This window comes from Rhinopithecus bieti, unplaced genomic scaffold, assembly GCF_001698545.2.
Source record: "Rhinopithecus bieti isolate Rb0 unplaced genomic scaffold, ASM169854v2 scaffold_5260, whole genome shotgun sequence".
Lineage (NCBI taxonomy): Eukaryota > Metazoa > Chordata > Mammalia > Primates > Cercopithecidae > Rhinopithecus > Rhinopithecus bieti.
The window spans coordinates 1,842,933-1,862,137 of record NW_016805896.1 but is presented as its reverse complement, the minus strand read 5'-3'; the positions used below and the strand labels follow the sequence as shown (position 1 = coordinate 1,862,137).

At 38.9% G+C, this 19,205-nt stretch overlaps 1 pseudogene; it reads right to left on the bottom strand.

Moving 5' to 3' along the window:
- Positions 1-16,178: 16,178 nt before the first annotated feature.
- LOC108530858 (28S ribosomal protein S5, mitochondrial pseudogene) overlaps positions 16,179-19,205 on the bottom strand; it is an 11,498-nt pseudogene continuing 8,471 nt past the window's right edge.

Here is a 19,205-nt window from a genome sequence, read left to right as displayed (position 1 = left end):
TTGCATGCACTCTGCTACTTCCCTGCTTGTAAGTTTTGGCCTAATAAACCCTATGGTATCCCTGCAACATGTGATCCTAGTGTGCATGTCTGTGATCCCCGTGCATGATAGAAATAGTGACAAATAATAGACACCCTTAATATAACATGACAGAAAAACAGAAAAATCTGAAAGCTAGCAAAATGGTCCACATGAGCCTATTGCCTACACTGACAAGTGAGGATTGATAATTGAGAGAAAGTTGACAGAGGATATTGTATTAGTCCATTTTCATGCTGCTGATAAAGACATACCTGATATTGGGCAATTTACAAAAGAGAGAGGTTTAATGGACTTACAGTTTCACAGGGCTGGAGAGGCCTCACAATCATGGCAGAAGGCAAGGAGGAGCAAGTCACATCTTATGAGCATGGCAGCAGCAAAGAGAGAGAGAGAGCTTGTGCAGGGAAACTCTGCCTTATAAAGTCATCAGATCTCATGAGACTTATTCACTGTCACAAGAACAGAATGGGAAAGACCTGCCCCCATAATTTAATTGCCTCCCACCAGGTCTCTCTCACAACATGTGGGAATTCAAGATGATATTTAGGTGGGGACACAGCCAAACCATATCAGATATACACACACACACACACACACACATATATATACACATATACATATACACACATATATACACACACACATATATGTGTGTGTGTATATATATATCTGATACTGGGAACTGAAACGTTTAGGGGGCTGCATGCACTCTGCATGCATATGTGTATATATATAGATCTATCTATCTATTTATATCTGTATATCTATATCTTATATAACTTTAAAAAACCAATCCATCACATGTAACTTCAATTACATAATCTATGGTAAAATTAATGTCTCTCTATTTTTATCATAAATTTGAGGAGCTTTACCCTGGTCATTGATAACCCCCATGAATGAAGAAAAGAAACATTACTTTAATAGATATCTCACTATTTCTGTGATCTACAAAAATTCACATGTCAAATTTTTTGTCATCTTTTTGAATACAAGTTTGTTGACAATCTCTAAAGCCCTAATCAGGCCTGTCCTGGTGCAAGAGTGAGATTCTGCTTAAATAAATTAAGATCAGAGTAACTCTTTCTTTCTTTCCTCAGAGTGACACAGTCACTGTCCTCAGGAGGCACACACCCTGGTAGAGAAAACAGACATTAAAAATCAAAACCATCTCTAAAGGCCAGAAGTACAAACCATTACCACAAAATTATGCCAATAGAACATTTCCTTAATTTGAAACTCAGAGAATGGTGCAGGATGGTATTTTATTTTCCTCATAGTTTATTCGACATCATAAAATCCACCTTAGATGTGTGTTGAGGAGTCTTTTCTTGTTAATTTACTTAATCTTCTTCCTGGGTCTTTAAGCTCTTCGATCTCCCTCAGGATCTTGGATTGTAGTCAATTGTTTCTATACCTTTCCCCTCTAGTTGATGATCTTTGGGAAGAGTAGGTGGATCTTTGGGAAGAGTAGGTCCTTCAAGCCTCTCAGGAGGAAACATCTGAAAGAAAAAAATTCTTTCTAATGTGAACTGCCTCTTGTTGCATAACTCTCTTATATCTGTTAACACAATCTTTGTCTTTTTGCTTTTGTATCAGAGGAAGGAATTTATGGTAGGAGAGGAGATCACTTACCCAATAAAAGCAAATATTTCATTACAAATGAAATAAATGTCATGAGGGCAAATACTGCAGAGACTTGACCTAGTGTAGTGGATACTGTAGTGTGGTATCCAGTTACTCTTTCAGGATGGAAACCCTGGTTCTCCCAGTGCTGAGAATGCTGCTTCATTTGAAGTTGCTATGAGCACTTTGCTACTTCTCCACAGGGGGAGCAAGAGAGGAATATGATTGACATCGAGGCAACTCACTTAAGACCGTCTTGCTACTCTTTGACCCAATTTTGATAGACAGTGAAACAGTCACAGCCTGAGAAGGACACAGACCCCACAAGGATGAGTATATGTGTCACAATAGATGCCTCACCATGAGATAGCCTGGGGTGAGGGAATGTCAAATAAATTGTAGAGGAGGGAGACAATGAATATCAGATGCAATCCCGAGACCTGCTGCAGCAGTAGGGACTATAGTTTGTCACTCTTATCAATTTACTCTAGGAAAAGAGGCCCACCAGAACTTGTATATTAACAAGTGGATAAAATTGACCCAAGAAGTGATCTGCTGTGAATGCTTCAGTGAGCTGCATTCTTACAGCTCAGTGTTTCCTTTTGCCCAATTCTGCTTCGTTACCTTCTCTTATTGTTGGTGAATAAGAATAAACCAAGGCTCTAGAGAAGAAGGGACTAGAATAGTTCAGTCTAAGGCAATGGTTCTGAATAGAAGTAATCCTCTCATTCCTCCATGGGGACATTTGGCAGTTTTGGGTTGTTAAAACTGGGGATTGCTATTGGCATTTAGTTGCGTGGAGGCGAGTATTGCTGCTAAACATCTTATGGTGCACCAAACAGCCATCCACAAAAAAGAACTATCCAGGCCAAACTATCAATAATGCTGAGGTCAAGAAAACTTGGCCTAAGGGAATGATTTATGGAGAGCGCTCTGAAGTGGGAAGGAGCCTGGAACATTTGAGGAATTAGAAGCAGCCAAGTGTATCCAGAATAGAGTATTCCATGGGAATGGAGGGCTGGAAAAAAAAAGGTGCAAACTAGGTAGTGTAAAAGGAAGTTGATTTTTATGTTACTGGAAAGCTGTTGAAAGTTTCTACTCTAGTGAGCAATATAATCAGATTTATGTTTTTAAGAAATAACTGGTAATGAGTGATGGACTAGAGAGAGGAGAAGAGAGTGCAAAAATATCATGTGAAACATGGTGGTTTGGTTAGCCTGATGGCAGGGGAGATGGAGAAAAGCAAAAGGATTTGAATGGTTTATGAGGAACAAGTAACAAACTTAATTATAGATTGGCGAGGTAGCATGTTATCACATTTAAGTGCACAGGCTCTGGAGCCAGAGAACATGGGTTCAAATTCCAACTTTGCCATTTACTAGTTCTTCAACTTTGAACAGTTATATTTGTTGTCTTCGTGTCCTGGATTTTGACCTATTGCTATGACTATGACATGAGTTAATTTTTGTAAAGTGCTTAGGAGTACCTAGAGCATGGTTTGTGCTATATAAGTCTCTCAAATTAATCAAATAAATCAGGATGAGAGATGAGACTCTTGTTTTTGTTTTTTTCTTGGGGCCCAGAGGGATGAGCAGGGTCATAAGAGAGGCCTCTGTTACAGAAACATTAGGGAAATTTAGTTGTTAACATGGTTAAAGCTGCTGAGATGTCAAGAAAGATGAGAACAGAATTAGACAATAGTTTTTATAAGTAAATCTTGACTATATTCTTCAAAATTGAGGTCTATACTAACAAATTGAGTTACTTTACTATAAACCAGGAACTACTAGTAAATATCGCTCCCTAACCTTATATTGCAGTGACTAAAATGTTCTAGGCTTGATTTGTCTTCTTCCCAAGAGGTAATTAAGTGGTGAGCTAATATTAATTCAATTATCTTTTGCCACTTTGTGACATTAATTATTTCTTGTCTGGGTCATCAAACAATCTAAAGAAATTCTACCAATAACATTTGAAGAATTCTATGAATCTGAAGACAGTTTTAAGTCTCTATGTTAATTATCTTTTTCTTACTAATAAACAATTGTTTTAATCTTTCCTTTCCTTCAGATGTATAACCACCTTATGTCACAGGATCCTTGGGGTGTTGCTTTTCCAGCCAGAAGCCTCTGTGGCCAGTGGTGTCTTTGCCCAAGTTTTGCTCAGGCCCACTGGGCTTATTCTGCTCACTTGGCCTGGTAGGCTGCACTTGGCTTTTGCTACTGACCTGGATCCCGTGTCTTCCAAGGATGAGGCACAGAGTAATGAGGGGTGTCTGAGAGAGCAAGAGCAGGGTCCAACCACTGCACATAGCCAGACATGCCAGCTGCTATGGCTGGACGGGCAGCTCCAGGAACTGGCTTCATGCGAGCCTGCAGCTGGATCTGATGCTCTGTAAGCAGCTTCCACTATAGGCACCCACGTCTGGACAAGGGGAATGTGGAGGCACCTGGAAGCTTGGAGATGCCAGAAACTGCAAAGCCCCAAATCGAATGTCAAAACCCTGGCTTGGGAAGCCCCTAGGTCTGGGCTTCTGGAAGAGCCATAGCTCTTCTCTCCTTCTAGTCACCCGCAATGCAGCGAGCAAAGGGGGTGTATTTCAGCCCTGTTTGTATTATAGCTCTTTTAGTCCCCTCATTCAGCAGGTCCCAAGTTCTTGTCCCACTTCCAAGAAGAATGAGGTATGCAGACAACTGGAGGGTGAGTAAGGTAAAGAGGTGCTTTATTGAGCAACAATACAGCTCTCTGGAGACCTAAAGTGGGTACTTCCTTTCTGCAGGCAGGTTGTCTCAACAAGAGCAGCCCTCAGTGGAGAGGAGACATGGAATGGGTAGTGCCTATCTGCAGGCAGGTTGTCCCAACATCTCTGTGAGTCTGGCTGTGGCTGGGGTTTTTGTGGGCTTCAGAAGGGAGGAAGTACATGGTGATTGGTCCATGGGCAGCCATGGGTGGGCCTGTAAAAAGCAACATAAATTCTCACTCTGGGCAGTGGACTCCACCCAGAACTGGCAGCCCCAGCCCCTATCCTTCAGGCTGTCCCTGGATTAAAAGAAGGGTTTCACCAAGGACCCACTCCTTTCCACTCAGAAACCTGTCTGCCTCCTGCTGCTAATCAACATGTAGTCTCCAGAACTTCAGCTGTCCATGCTGAGGGGCACCTGCAGGCCCACACCCAGCCACCCTCGGAGCCCCCTTGGCCTCCCTCCCATGCTCATTGGTGCCCAAAGTTCAGAAGGGGTTGAAGTGGCAGGGAACTAGAATGTCAGTGCCATGCTGAGCACATGCACACCAGGCCAGGTCAAGATAGCACCCGGGCTCAGCCACAACTTTGCTCTGAAATCAGAGTGGGCAGGTGCCAGGAGCAGGGAGAGACCAGGCAGCAAGAGCAGGCACTTCTGAACCTGAGGGGAAAGGGGGACTTTCTGATCCCTCAAGAGTGCAGGGATGCCAGGGTCTGCAGCCTGGGAGGGTGGGGCTCCTGCACTTCCAACTCAGAAAGGGGCAGGGCTCCCTCCTGTTCCCAGTTCCTGCATGTTTTCAGCTCCAGTCAGCTCCATGGGGTGTGCAGCCCCAGCCATACCTCCCGAGCTGCAGCTGGCATCTTCACAGTGGCCACTCCACAGGGTCCGCAGTGGCCATCACTTATACTCTGCAAAACCAGAGTATAATTGTAACCTGTGTATAATAATTAAGTTATACTTATATATAAGATATACTTATATATTATAGTTCTGTTTTAGTCCATTTTCACACTGCTCTAAGGAACTGCCTGAGACTGGGTAATGTATAAAGTAAAAAGGTTTAATTGACTCACGGTTCTGCATGGCTGGGGGGGGGCCTCAGGAAACTCACAATCATGGCAGAAGGGGAAATAGGAATGTCTTACATGGTGGCAGGTGAGAGAGAGTGTGTGAAAGAGGAACTGTCAAACACTTCTAATACCATCAGGTCTCATAATAACTCACTAGGATGAGAACAGCATGGGGAAAACCGCCCCCATGATCCAATCACCTTGAACCAGGTCCCTTCCTTGATTTATAGGGATTATAGGGATTACAGTCCTAGATGAGATTTAGGTGGGGACACAAAGCCAATTCATATCAACTTCTAATATATTTTTTGAAGAATAATTATATTAAGTTATACACATATTATGTATGTTATACATAACATATCATACATGATACAAAAATATTAAGTTATACATGTATTATGAATAAGTTACATATAACATATCATATGTGATACAAAAGTATTTATTGCATTATTTTAACACAGTACATTTTTTAAAAATTGTGAATCTTTCACCTGGGTACTTGGAAGCACATCTAAATGTGCAAAGGTGTCTATCTATGGAGACATAAAACAAAGATAAATTCGAGGAGCAATTATCAAAAATTATAATGCTAAGAACTACTTAAGTAACCTAATTTCACTTGAAATTTCTTAACACAAAGAGCTAATAATCCTTATGATTTCCAGCTGTTTATTTGGAACATGGTTTTTCAAAGCAAGGTAAAAGATTTATAGGAGCATTGTCTCTAGCAATTTCTTTACTTCAACAAACACATTTGGTTGATTGCATGAACCACGGAAGTTTTTTTGTTTGTCTGTTTGTTTTGTTTGTTTGTTTTTAAAGAAAGGCATAGAGGGCTTGGAAAGCTTGTTTTATGTGCCACAGCCCTAGAATAGAAAGAAAGAAAGCCCAATGATAAATTTGAAGTGTTAATTGGGTAGAGAAAAATAGAAATTGTTTTGCTTGTATCAGGAGTATAATTCTGGAATTTTGTAAATTTGCACTAGTGAGAAAAAGAAAATCACTTTTAATATCCCCTGAGCCTAAAGAGGTTCATCATAGCACAGACTACTCATATGTTGATTTTGCATAGATTTTATAGCTTAACAAATGTTTTCATAAATATTATCTTAGTTCTCAAAAGAAACCAATGTTGCACATACAAGTCATTATAGCTACTTTACAGATATAGTAACCAAGAATCACATGTGAAAGTCACATCGTTTAGTACATATTTGAATTCATTTTAATTTTAGTCCCTTGACTCCAGGACCAGAGTTACTTCACTCCATTCTGATTCTCATTGTTTGTGTTTTCTTCATTTGATTCAAAAAGCTTGAACCTTCTAAATGAAGCCCAGTGACCCGATTAGGTCACCACCACCAATTCTCCTTATATTTTTGGAAACATCTCAGAATTAAATGTACTAATCCAAGGCCAGTTTAAATTCATGTCCTTGTGATTCTATTTTCAGATAATTTTTGTTTTCCCAAGTGGTAAAGATACTGTTTACATTTTAATTCATCTTCCAGAAAGCGATATCTACATTGTATATGGGCAACATTTAGCCTGTCATGCAGTACATGAGACATGGTGGCAAAATGTTTCCTTACCAATTGCATGGATTGAAAAACCTATGTCTCAGTCCTGGGCATGTGACAGACTTGCCACTTATACACAAAAGTCCCAGGAGTGAGATAATGATTATGCAAGACTAAAGTGACTCTTATTTTTAGGGTCATTTGAAAACCTGCCTACAGTGGACAGGGCCATATCTCCTTTAACATTGCATATCTAAGCTAATACAGTGCCTGGGACAAAATGCATGCTTAGTAAATTCTTGTTGAACAAATGAATAAATGGTTTTAATCAGTCTCAGCAGGCCTCCAACACTCTTGAAAGACTACATAGCCTTTAACATCCAATTCAGCAATCATCCATTCAGCCAGTCAACAAATATGTAATGAGTACCTTTATGTTCCATACTGATACAGGAAGGCTGGGCTCCTGGCCAAATCCCACCCTTAAGCCTGGAACTGTGGTCATATGTGAAAATAGCTGATTCTGCTTTTCTGCCCAAATGTTGCTTTTTTGGCCTACCGTGCCCTGATCCTGTGCCCATAAAAAAAAAAGACTTCAATTTACATCCATGACTGCATGCATAAGCCACTTGTGTTGCTCTGCCAGCTGAAGTTTTTTTTATGGGCACAGGATGGATGAAAAAGGATTGTTCCCTTGAACTTGACCTTCATGGGCAGGAACTGGAGTAGCTCATTTCACTCAGCCTGCCACTGGCCACACCTCACAAGAGGGATTGTGCAAATAAGAGAGTGCAGGAACCAGAGGGAAGGAATGCTGAAAGTGGCTGGTCACTCTTCTCTGGTGGAAGCAGGGTCTACGTGAGCCTTGCCACAGCTTCCAAGCCCCTACCCTCTAGGAACCTGGGTTCTTGTCTGGCATCCAAGAAGAATCGGGTCACACGAACGGATTGAAGGGTAGTGTATGTGAAGGATTTTACTGGGCAATGGATGTGACTCTCAGCCGAATGGGGAGTCGGAAAGGGGTTGGTGTGGGAAACAGGTAACCTTTCCCTGAAACTGCACCATCTGAAGTTAGCCATGTCTATCCATAGTCTCCGATGCCCAGCTGCTTATTTTCCCAACGTTTACCAGCTTGTATCCTCGATGTTAAGCAGCTTGCATCCCCGATCACTTGCATCAGCCACTTGTGTGGCTCTGTCAAATGCAGTCTTTTTATGGGGACAGGACAGGGGTGGCAGGCCAAAAGAGCGGCATTTGGGTGGAAGAACAATGTCAACTGTTTTCACTTAGGGTCGTGGTTCCAGGCTGAAGGGTGGGATTTAGCCAGAAGCCCAGCCATTCTGTATTAATAGTACTTTAGGTGCTGGAATAAATACATGAAAAATAACTCATTGAATTTATATTGTAGTGGCAAGAGGCAGAAATGAATAAGACAAAAATAAAATATTTAAAATATTAGATGATGAAACAAGATAAGGACAAAATAAGTCAAAAGATGGAGTAAAAGGATTGGTTTACAAGTGATGTGCAGAGTAGCTAAGAACATCTTTAACTTGTGAAAACTATTATTATCTTCATTTCATGTTTTTAACTACCAAACAGGGTATCTTAAAATTCACATATATTTCTATTCCATTTTATAGGCTTATAATTGAATGCTGATTTTTAATAGTACCATATACATACATAAATGTCATAGGATTTGTCATCTAAGAACTTCCATTTCAAGGGCTACCCTCTAACAACAGTGAAGGATTTGCAGGACACACATGATACACATCAGACAGACTCTTGATGTTGGGATGGTGTTCAGATTAAAGCTTCAGAAGCTCACAGACCCAAAGAGACAAACCAAGCCCTCTGAAAAGAAATAAAAGTGGTTTACAGACTTTACAGAAAGTGTTTCAAACATAGAAAATCAAGTCATATAAACGTATCAGATAAAATTTATTTTCTAATTAAAAATCTTGAGCTTCCAAACAACTGCAAAAATAAAATAAAATGAGGTTTTACCTAGTAGTTATTTAGAGCATAGCAATGATTTGGCTGAATATTTCTACAACATCAGCAATCAAACTGTATGAATCTACTTGTTGAATCATTGTAATCAGCAAAAATTGGTTTTGTAAGGCAAGTTTAGAAAATAGGACTTGAAAGCGAAACTTACACAACACAGAAAGAACGATATGAAAATATTAATTAGAATAATCAATAAAACAATACTCTGAGAAGTAGATTTTAAGATATAATATAGCCAGGATCAAAAGGGAGGAAAAACAGATGCCTTTTTTCTTTAAGCATTTCTTACTTTCATTTTTTGGTAGGCAAGCAGAGTTGAAGACATTTACTTTACAAATTGACGAGACAAAGGTTCTTCAAAGTTCTCAACACCTTGATTTATTGACTTAAAAGATTTAAGTGTTTATATCTCTGTACAAACATTTACTGAATCTTTTGTATACATTAGGTTGAATCATATGAAATAGCTGATATGCAAAAAAGGCTATTTTATACAGGCCTATCCCATACTTTTATAACATGAACATTACAGATTTTTTAAAAAGAATGTTGTAAAAAATAAATATAATGGGCAGTTGTTTGTGCATTCCAAAGAATAGTCTTCCAAATTGCATAGGTTCCTTTAGAGTTCAGTGTACTGGACTACAAAGCTTCAAACACAGTATAGGGTAGCAGAAACAAATACTCCAGGTAAGTGAAGTCAAGTGAACTTCCTTCCTGGGTTTTTACTCATCCTTTTTTATGTCTATACATCCTTTGCTATTCACTTCACATATATTGCCTATTGAAAAACTTCTTTGCTAATTAAAGAATCCTTCCTAGGTTAGACACATCTGTACTTTCCTCTCTACCCTCACATTTTGTTTTGAGAGAGGGGGGAAAGATCGTGTTCTGCCCGTTACAGCTTTCACCTTTATATCACACTTTTGAAAATAACTTAGATATGGCCGGGCGCGATGGCTCACGCCTGTAATCCTAGCACTTTGGGAGGCTGAGGCGGGCGGATCACGAGGTCAGGAGATTGAGACCATCCTGGCTAACACAGTGAAACCCCATCTCTACTAAAAATACAAAAAATTAGATGGACGTGGTGGCAGGCACCTGAAGTCCCAGCTACTCAGGAGGCCGAGGCAGGAGAATGGCGTGAACCTGGGAGGAGGAGCTTGCAGTGAGCTGAGATTGCAACACTGCACTCCAGCCTGGGCCACACAGCGAGTTTCTCTCCCCCCCCACCAAAAAAAAAAAAAAAAAAAAGAAAAAAGAAAAGAAAAAAAAAAGAAAGAAAATAACTTAGAGTTTAATTTTGAACAATTTGTTTAATCATTTTGAAGAATTAAAAGGCTTGTAAAAGAATCCAGAACTTGGACCGGCACAGTGGCTTCACACCTGGAATCCCAGCACTTTGGGAAGCTGAGGCGGGTGGATTGCTTGAGCCCAGGAGTTTGAGATCAGCCTGGGCAACATGACAAAACTCCATTATTATAAAAAATACAAAAAAAAAAAAAAGAAAAGAAAATTGTGCATCGTGGCATGCGCCTGTGGTCCCAGCTGCTTTGGAGGCTGAGGTGGGAGGACTGCTTGAGTCTGGGAGGTAGAAGCTGTAGCGAGCTGTGATCACACCACTGCACTCCAGCCTGGGAAACAGAGCCAGACCCTGCCTCAATTAAAAAAAAAAAAAAAAAATTCAGAATTTAAATTTTAAAGTTCCGTCTTCACTATTCTGTTCATGGCTATTATTTATTTTATTGTTTCCTTTCTAATTCAGGCTACTTAATAAACTCACTTTGATTAGCATTCGTGGTCATAACATATAAAATATACAAAAAATTTCAAATGTGTAGGGAAAATTCTGATCATATTATTTTTACAAAGAATGCATACAAATATTATTCTAGGCCAAATATTATTCTAAGCACTTGGGTTATATGTCTAAACAAAGCAGAAGTTTCTTATGGGATTTCCATGCCCTCATGGAATGTACATTTCAGCAGGTAATATTTTCAAATAGATTTTAGTAATCCAAATATTTAATGACATGATATTTTCATATATTGTACTGGAGACCTGCTTGATAACAATTTTAAAATACAGCAAAAGAGAAAATCACCTTGCAAAAGTCAGGTTTTACTAAAAGTACCATGCAAGATATGACGGCAAGATAAAGGAAAATCTACTAAATATCAAAAATCATGTCAATAGGGTTTCAACACAATAAACTAGGTTTATGGAGCCACAAGTATAAAAAAGAAAAAGTATTCTTTAGTGTAGAAGCTCTTCCCAAAAGGCACAAAGAGTATTACAGATTTGATAGAGATATGAAACAAGCAGGAATTAAATGTTACATTTGAAAATCACTGGACAATTCTAAGAAAAACAATGAAGTAGCAAGGGAACCTTTAAAATATAAATTATCAGGGATTAGAAACATCCAAAATGCTTATTTTATTATGTCACAATGATTAAAACTAAGGCATTCAATCTGAGAGGAGCAAAATTAGAAAGAATAAATTTTTTAAGAAAAGAAAACTTTCCTTAAACTCACGTCGTGTCACTAATAATTACATAGCATTTAACAAATAATAATTGGTAAAAACATATAGTAAATGCCATAACATTGTGCCAACTTAATTTCTAAACACGGCTGATTAAATAAGATGGAAATGACCACTTTTGTCAAATGGGTCCTTTGATAGTAATGTGATAAAAAATTTGGGAGTTCACCAGAGAAACAGCCCTATCTCTCTACTGGAAGATCCCTTTCCTGGAAGATCTCATCCTAAATGTCTGAAAATCTAACTGGTCTGAAGACCCATAGCACTGGGTAAAACCCACTGGTTAAAAACAAAAGAGAAAGAAAGAAAGAAAGAAAGAAAGAAAGAAAGAAAGAAAGAAAGAAAGAAAGAAAGAAAGAAAGAAAGAAAGAAAGAGGCATACAGCATCCTTTAAGTAACTTTTCTGAGACTTGCCCTGCACGCCCAAAATCTCCCTCTGCTTCAATACTATCAATACTATCCAAATATATCTAACACAGACACTCCTTTGATAAACCCATGGTAAGTTAGAAATATCATAAGTTGACAATGCATTTATTTTATTTTCATTTTTATATATTTTTGAGGTAGGATCTCACTCTTTCACCCAGGCTAGAGTGCAGTGGTGTCATCTTGCCTCACTGCAGCCTCTGCCTCCCTTGCTCAATCAATCCTCCTGCCTCAGCCTCCCAAGTGGCTGTGACTACAGGTGTGTGCCACTGCACCTGGCTAATTTTTGTAGAGACTGGGTTTCATCATGCTGTACAGGCTGGTCTCAATCCCTAGGCTCAAGTGATCCTCCCGCCTTGGCCCTACAAAGTGCTGGGATTATAGGTGTGAGCCACCACATCCTGCTGAAAATGCATTTAATACATCTAACCTATTAAACATCATAGCTTAGCCTAGCCTGCTTCAAAGGTGCTCACAACACTTACATTAGCCTATAGTTGGACAAAATCATCCAACACAAGGGCTATTTTATTATGAAGTGTTGAATATCTCATGTAATTTATTGAATACCATACTGAAAATGAAATACAGAATGGATGTGTGGGTATCCATAGTATAGTTTCCACTAACTGTGCATTCCTTTTGCACTATTGTAAAGTTCAAAAATCATAAGTTGAACAATTTTTAAGTCAGGACCATCTGTACGTGACCAGCAGTATTGCAAACTGTGAAGCACATGTTTTCATGTTTTACTGTTTTCACATTAAAGAGAACGGTAGGGATGGTGGTATTTATCTCCTATAATTCCAGCTTGTACCAAACGATTGTCTTATTTTATTTGCAGGTTATTAATCTTCCCTTTTTTCAACTCAGAGCATTTTGTACTTAGAGTAAATATTATAGGGCCTATAACTTTTCATTCTTGAGGGAATTTTAAAGATATGTTTCATTTCATTGCCTCAATATCTTTTAAATCTTCAAACATCACTCACAGTTCTTGCAGTTCATATTCTGAATAGGAGTTTTTTTTAAAGTAAAACTTAGAGCTTGCCATGTTTATTTGGTATTTTTTCAATTACATATTTTAAAATAAAATTTAAATTTCAAATGTGGAATGATTGGAAATTATTGTCAAATGGAATTTTATTTACCTCTGAAACCATTTCTTTTCTTTCTAAAAAAAGTTTGTATATGTTTATTAAATTTATAGATGGAGTCCCACTCTGTTGCCCAGATGGGAGTACAGTGGCACTATCATAGCTCACTACAGTCTTGAACTCCTGAATTCAAGGGATCCTTTACCTTAGCCTCCTGAGCATCTGCGATTACAGGCACATGACACTATACTCAGCTATTTATTTATTTATTGAGAAGAGGTGTCTCTATATTGCCAAGGCTGGTCTTGAACTTCTGGCCTCAATTGATCCTCCTGTCTCAGCCTCACGAGTCACTGGTATTACAGGCATGAGCCACTATGCCCACCCCACTTCTTTAGCATCAGTTTATTTTAAAAATAAGATTTCAAATATAAAAATTATGTTGCACAAAGGTTAATTCAATTCTATCTTTTAAAACGTTCCCTTGGAAATTAGCGAAAAGGAAAGTCATATCTTCTAATTTATCTATTAGTCAATTGCAGTATATTTTCTAGTGAACATATATTTCAATCTCAGATCATGATGAACAGACAGAGAATTATGAATGAATTAATGAAAAGAATGCACTAAAGAAAAAGTTGTACTTATTGAACATTGAATTTTATACGAAAACTTCAGCCAGGATGGTACCCAGATTGCTTTTAACATATTAGAGGACATTTGGCTCTATTAGAAGTGATGTATCCTCTGGTGATGTTAGAACTACGTCCAACAATGACTTGTTTGTTATGGTTCAAAAGAAACAGTAGAGTGCTTTTGATTGTGCTTTCATAAATTTATTTTGGGTTTACTTCCAGTAGCACCGCCTTAAATTTTATTTAGATCATCACAGACCTTATATATCTTAAATTAAATTATTTTACTTATAAATATCACCCATGCCTTTTTACTCCGTAAGGTGTTACTAAAACTGCAAACTAGTCACTTAGGAGGAGTAGGATGACTTCATTTAATTCTACTGAGAGCCATGCTTTCTAAACTCCTTTTACATTTTTTTTCCTCAAATTTTGTTGGTTTATGTTTACAAAGAATTCCTCTAGATTCTCATTTCTAAAACTAATAAAGCTAATTCACAAACACTAGAAATACTTGGGTGACTGATGGAGTTTAATTATACCAGAGGACCAAAAAAAAAAAAACACCTGAACCAACAGTAGTTGATAACTGGTGAAGAACAGTGCTAGCTGGAGCAGGCAGAGTCTGGGACTTGCTGATTCAGCCCTGTGGGAAACAGCAGGCATGCTAAACAGGGAGAGGGAGCACAGCTGCAAAGAGCAATGGTGCTGACAACGGATGATTTCAGAGTCTGTGCTGTGTGGAGGAAAAGTTGCTGGCTGTCCAGGAAACCCTTGTTCCCACAGGGCAGCAATTCCAATCTTCAGGATTATTTCTTGATTAAAATATAAAGCAGTGAAAAGGTAAAAGACATGCACATTTATTTTATTTACTGTCTAGTCAATAATAGCTTTTACCCTGGAGAAAATAAGTGTTGATTTTTTTTCTTTGTTTTTAAAGAAAATGAGGAAACAGCACCTTCTACACTGATCACTTTTAGATCCATATTTTGTGATATTCATCAATGTACCCTCATCAGAGCATCTGCTACTCTGTGGAAAGTTATAAATAGAGTAGTCAATTTCCAGTACAAATATTGCAGGCCATTCTAAGGTGATTTTTTTTTTTTTCTCAGACAGAGTCTCACTCTGTCGCCCAGGCTGGAGTGCAGTGGTACGATCTCGCCTCACTGCAGCCTCCACCTCCTGGGTTCAAGCAATTCTCCTGTCTCAGCCTCCCAAGAAGCTGGGATAACAGGTGCCTGCCACCACGACTGGCTAATGTTTGTATTTTTAGTAGAGACAGGGTTTCACCATGTTGGCCAGGCTGGTCTTGAACTCCTAACCGCAGGCGATCCACCTGCCTTGGTCTCCCAAAGTGCTGGGATTACAGGCATGAGCCACCTCGCCTGGCCTCTCAGGTGATCTTATCCTATAAACTAATCTCTAGCATTTAACAAAATAGAACAATACTGGTGTATTAGTTCATTCTCATGTTGCTATAAAGAACTGCATGAGACTGGATAATTTATAAAGAAAAAGGTTTAATTGACTCAGTTCAGCAGGGCTGGGAAGCCTCGGGAAACTTACAATCATGGCAGAAGAGGAAGCAAACATACTTCACATGGCAGCAGGAAGGAGAAAAATGAGAGCTGAGCGAAGGGGAAGCCCCTTATAAAACCATCAGATCTCAGGAGAACTTGCTCATTATCACAAGAATAGTATGGAGAAACTGCCCTCATGATTCAATTACCTCCCATGAGGTCCCTCTCCCAACACGTGGGGATTACAATTCAAGATGAGATTTGGGTGGGGGCACAGAGCCAGATTACATTAACTGGCAAAGTATGGCCTCCAAAATAAAATTGCTAAACTTTAACCACGTCCCATTATTTCCATTTTCTTATATTTTCATATTCTTATTTAAACATCAACTCAAATGGTTCTTCCTCCTTATAGTCCTCTCTAAATTCCCAAGTCAGCATTATTGCTATCCCCAAAGTGTTCCTGAAGCTTAGTTTGCATTTCTATTATAATATTTATTTAATTCTGTCTGTATTATATTATGAAAAATCGACTCTTACAAAAGTAACAAATTACTGGTCTTTGTCAATACCTAAGGTCATTTCCACGCTTGTCTAACTCAAGGATGTTTTCTCAGGATCTGATTTTATTTATCACCTTTGCTCTATATCTGTACTCAACAAAGGTGTGTTGGTAATAAATTGTTTTAGCAACCATTATGTGGTAGTAAAATAAAGGATTGATTTCTTTAAAGCCATAATTATTTATTTATAAATAGTTTAGAGGTTAAACTTTACTCAAACAAACAAAAAACTAGGTGACATTCTGGGGTATGAGGGACTGAGTCTCTCCTAGGTGCTGGGCAACACCAGGCACTGGCTGCACAAGGCCAGAGAGGTTACATGGTGGCTCTCTAGAAACCCGACTGCACAGAGCTGCTACATTCCTTGTAGAGCATTCACTTCTTCCAAGTCCAGTTTTATATGTGGAACCTCATCACCTGTTTCCTTTTTCAAGGTCCCCCGGGAAGGCAACCATGATAGGCAGAGGGCCACATTCCTCTGGGAATTCCACACTGTGGAAGCCCTTCTTACCTGCCAGCTGTTGATGGGTTTCCTAAGAGCCCATGGAAGAGGCCCCAGGTGAGGGGGAGCATACTGATGGACCCAGAGACTTTGGCATACATGTCTTTGATGCCAGCTCACTGGCATATGGTGATGATGGCTCTGTGGCAGCAGACATCATAACCTCTGGGTTGTTTCTTAATCTTGATATGTCTCCTTTTAAATCTTAATGAAATATCATGGAATACTGTATGGTCTTCATATCGTTCTACATAACGCAAATAATGAATTGCTCTATCCTTTGTTTTTCTGAAAGCATCTGTCCGTTTAGTGGCTTTCCCAACAGCAAAACTTGAAGCTCCTTGTCCATTCCCCACAGCATCCAGGACACCTACCAATCTCTTTCTTCCCTCTTTTGCTGTCCTATTGAAAACATTTCCTACCTCAAGTATCCTGGCATCATAATTATCATATTTTTCTGTGTTGGGACCAGGGTCGGGGGGCTAAGATCAATGCCTCCCCACAAGTTTCCACTGCATCCTTGCTCTCATTTAATTTTCATCTTCCTCTTCCAGTCCCATTCTTCTCTCTGCTGGGTCATGTTGGCCTCCTCCTTCTGTTCTTCCTTACTTTTTTGGGCGATGATCTGTACTGCTCCATTTTTAATAAGAGGGACATTGAGACCAGGCCACAGAAACCATAAGGCCCTTCACTAATGATCTGACCCCTGTTCAAATCCTTTCTTCTCTTCTTTTTAGTTCTGTTGCCTTTTCCTTTTCTTGTTCCAGCACCAGTCTTTGCTAAAACACCTTTCCACAGCTCATCTGCAGTGGAATTTCCTAGACAGTCACCTAAAAAGTGCAGCAACTACAACATCAATATCAAATTCCTGAGGAACTGAATTGAAAACTCAAATAAAACTGGTCAGCAAACAATTATCTGCTCTGTTATGAACAAAAGAAAAAAAAAAAAAAAGGAAGACTGCGATAAAAGACAGCACTTCCAAATCTTCTCATCAGTGTATAATGTTAGTAAAACCACGAAAAGCTGATTGTTCATGTTGGAAGTAAGTCTCTAATCCTTGGAGGCAGCACTGACCCAGAAAGACATTTTTGAAAAGACAGCGAGAGAATAAGAAGAAAGAAAAACTTTTGATATTGTTCCAATTGGTGCAGATATTGACTAAAAGGAAGGTTCTTATTTGTTTTGAAAATACATTTCTAATGCATATCACCATGAATATTATAGATAATAGTTTTATATTTTGGCAACAATGGTGTCATCTGGAAATGATGGCACTCCATAGTCAAGTAATCTGTATGTGATTACAACTAAGTGATTTGCAGACGTACCATCGCGACAGCTATCACATCCCTATGCATCTTATTATTCTTTCTTCAAATGTTTATCGGTTCCCTTGTATCTAAAAACTGAGGGCACAGGGTGCAAACAGACTGATAAATATATATGCTCCTGGGAGAAGTTGCAGATGTAATCGATTTTGCTTCTAGAGATAGAGGAAAGACTGGGAAAAGTAGGAGCAGCCTAATCTATTTTCACCAATGATTACAGTTTAATGAGTAGGTGGAGATGAGTGGAGAATGAGAGATTATCCAGACAGAAGAATGAGTGCAAAGGACTGAGGAATGTAAACATCGGTAGGGTCAGACCTACTGAATTTGCTGAAGATCAATGGTGGGAATTGCAGCTCGGATAAGTATGAAGATGTATCCAAATGTGGAGGGCCTTGTATTTGAAGCTAAGCAATGGGACTTTATCCTGCTGGCTGGTGCATCTCTTTAGTGGGTATAAAAAAATAAATGATGAATTGAGGGGTGCTGACGAGTTGATGGGTGCAGCACACCAACATGGCATAAGTATACATATGTAACAAACCTGCACGTTATGCACATGTACCCTAGAACTTAAAGTATAATAAAAAAAAAAAATGAACTAAAGCTTATTAAAATGCCTAATTCTGAAAAATTCTCATTCAGTAGGTCTAGGATGAGGTTCAGAAAATCATTTTAGCAAAAACGCTGGGTGACATTTTTTAAGGTAGTCTTTGTTCAAAAATTAGCTGGGCGTAGTGGCTGGCGCCTGCAGTTCCAGCTACTCAGGAGACTGAGGCAGGAGAATGGTGTGAACCCGGGAGGCGGAGCTTGCAGTGAGCCGAGATCACTCCACTGCACTCCAGCCTGGGCGCAAAACAAAAACAAACAAACAAGCAAACAAACACACAAAAAGATAGTCTGTTCATACCTTAAGGAAACAGCAATTGTGGGATGTTGAGGCATTCTAACCAGAAGCACAACACTCTGCAAGATCATTTGGGGTGAGGAAAAGAAGGAAATTGGAAACACTTGTTTTGATTTGAAAGCACAGTTTTTTTGTAAAACCCACGGTCTGGGATGAAGGAGACCTGGATTCCTGCTTTGCCTCCTTCACTGATGAGTTCTGTTTCTTAAGAGCTGTTGTCAAACTTATTTGGCTCTCATTTGCACCTTCTTTCTAAGTAGGTAAGTATTAAGGGTAAAGATGCTTTAAAAATATTTATGCTACTCAAATGGAGGCTTTATAAATAATGCCAATGTTACACAGGCTGACCAGATCTAGGATGTGACCCAAATTAGAAAATATAAAGTATTAGTGGATGCCATGATTTGTGAGATGGCCACTGGAGTATCCTTCATAGTAGAGCTTAATGTTTGGAATTTGAATATAGGTTCTCAGACCAAAAGAAGAAAGATATGGTTAGAACTTACCCTTGGTGTTCTCTCAATGACTTACTTACTATTACAAATGAAAAGAGTTAATGTTTACATAAGAGCTCTTTGCCAGGAACTGTGAAAGCATTTTACATAAATTATCTTTTTTTTTTTTTTTTTTTTTTTTTTTTTT